Consider the following 2,692-nt stretch of genomic DNA (forward strand, 5'->3'; position numbering starts at 1 on the left):
CTCCAAGGCCAGAGCTTTATCCATTGCGCCACCTCGCTACCCCTAAAGCACCTTCTCTTTAAAGGAAACTAGTAACAGAGAAATTTAAGCAGTGTGCCCAAGGTCACACAGTACAAAATTTGAATCTATAAATCTAACAAATTTGATACTTTTTTTCTACTATAGGTTGTCAATTTTTCATATATAAAATGACCATGCCAGACGGCAGTCCATTTTTTTCCTTCTGGAAGGAGGTTTGTTTGTTTTTAATTCTGCACTCAACAAACACCAAATAAAATAAGCATTTCCATATACACAGTGGAAGACAAAAAGATTATACCTGAAATGATATATCTCAATTATAGACATTCTTTATTTCTTTTGTGTCAGGGATCCCTTTAGCAGTCTAATACAACCCATGGTCCCCTTCTCAGAATTGTGTTTTTAAATACATAAAATATAACACATAGGATTTCAAAGGAAACCAAAGATTAATGAAAGCAAAAGTATAAATTTTTTCCTATTCAAGTTCATGGATCCCTTGAACTCTATTAACAGACCCCTAGTGGACCCCAGGTTAAAAGTACCTGCTCTGTTATGTATGACTTGCTTTTCTCTTTAAATAAATAAAAAACTCAACATGTAATTTTCAAAACTGTCCTGCTTGTTTATGATTGTTTCTGGCTTTCTCTCTGGTCTCTTTTGGGCATTTTTCTGTCAGCTTCTCCATCCCTAGCCCCCTCCCTCTCAACCTCCCAAGTGAAAAAAAAGAATACTCATATAACAAATAGGCATAGCTGAGCAAAACAAATTCCCATATTGTGTGGGTCCTAAAATACATGGCTTTTTTTGAATCTTGAGTCCATCATCTCTCTATAAGAAGGTGGACGTGCTTCAATCATCCTCTGAAATTTGAAGGTCTTCAGGAATGGAAGCTCTACAGTCTTTCTTGGGTACCCTTCTAAGTGTTTCATCACTTTTGCTGTTGTTGAGTCTTTTTTCAGTCATGTCTAACTTTTTGTGACCCCATTTGGGGTTTTCTTGGCAAAGATACAGGATGATTTGCCATTTCCTACTTCATTTTACAGATGAGGAAACAGAGGCAAACAGAGTAAGTGACTTGCCCAGGGTCACACAGCTAATAAGTATCTGAGGCCAGATTTGAACTCAAGAAAATGAGTCTTCCTAACTTCAGGTCCAGCCCTCTTTTCACTGCACCACCTAGCTGTCCATTTCATCACCACAGAAGTATTAATATATCTTTAATTCTAAAACTCTATGATTCTAGTAAGATTATTCTTTTTTTTTTTAAGGCAATTGGGATTAAGTGACTTGCCCAGGGTCACACAGCTAGTAAGTGTCAAGTGTTTGGTCTGAGGTCAGATTTGAACTCAGGTCCTCCTGACTTCAGGGCCAGTGCTCTGTCCACTGCGCCACCTAGCTGCCCCCTAGTAAGATTATTTTAAGACACAAAATCAAGATTGGACCTTGGAATATTTTTAATAATTGTGATTTCTCAGAATTGGTGGTGAAACATGCCTTTCATCTCTCTTTTCCTGATATGATTAGTGTGTTTTGCTTCACTGTACTTCTTTCTCTTTTTTAAACAAGAGAAGATTCCTTTGTGGGTAGTGGTGGGTCAGGAGGTCACTAGAAAGTGCAACAATAAAACTTTTAAAAAGTATATTAAGTAGTGGCTAGCTGGTGCAGTGGATAAAGTACCAGTCCTGGAGTCAGGAAGATCTGAGTTCAAATTTGGACTCAGATACTCACTAGCTGTGTGACTCTGGGCAAGTCACTTAACCCCAGTTGCCTCTTTTAAAAAAAACATATTAAGTAGACAAAAATTTGTTCCTATTGGCCTCCCATTTCCCCATCAATATCCATATATATTCCCTTCTAGTCTCACTCTTCTTCTTTGCTTTTTCCCTCTCCTCGACATCTTCCCCACCCCTATCCCAAACCAGGAGCCTATTCTGTGTCATCTTCTTTTAAAACATATTATTGGCACTTTTTTGATGCAACAGATACTTTCCAACAAATGTCTAAACAAACCTACAAAATCATTCCCGGAAAACAGTTGAGCAAAACCACCTAACAGGGTGACTATGACTGACAGATCTCTCCTGTCTTGTCTTCAGCTGGTTGCCAATTATCCCAATAACTAGGAGCACTAGGTTATGAGGACTTAAGGTATGGTCCTCCAGGGTCATCTGCACTTTAAAGATATTACTAAGAACTGCTAAAGACTCATAAAATCCCACCCACAATAAATTTATACTATATAACCCCAGCTGAGTCTTTGTCACTACTAAGCAATCCTTCTAAAATCCTTTTGACACCTTATCTAATTTCCTAAAAAACTATTTCAAATCTGTTCTTACCTCCCCTTACCTCCAACCCTTCACTTTAGCATATGATAACCTCTTCACAGAGAACACTGAGGACAATCAAAGAAAGCTCAATCAATGACCTTCTCCTCTCCCAACACCTTTCAAGATTATGACCCACCCTGTTTGGTTTCCTTTCTATTTCAGAAAAAAAGAAAGATACCTCTACTCTTTACTAAGGTTCCTATGACCAAGGCTCCATGGGCAACCCAGAGTCATGAACATAATGACAAAAGAACAAAACCTAAAGGGGCATCTTGTGGTAGCCAACTGCAATGGAATTGTCATCCCCTTGATCACCAAGGTAAAATCTGATAACAATC

At 38.3% G+C, this 2,692-nt stretch overlaps 1 protein-coding gene across 4 annotated transcripts in view; it reads right to left on the minus strand.

Moving 5' to 3' along the window:
• Positions 1-2,692, minus strand: part of PSTPIP2 (proline-serine-threonine phosphatase interacting protein 2) — an 82,734-nt gene that overhangs the window by 59,241 nt on the left and 20,801 nt on the right. The window lies entirely within an intron of this gene.

Source organism: Vombatus ursinus, unplaced genomic scaffold (genome assembly GCF_900497805.2).
Source record: "Vombatus ursinus unplaced genomic scaffold, bare-nosed wombat genome assembly UNPS02014791.1, whole genome shotgun sequence".
Classification (NCBI taxonomy): domain Eukaryota; kingdom Metazoa; phylum Chordata; class Mammalia; order Diprotodontia; family Vombatidae; genus Vombatus; species Vombatus ursinus.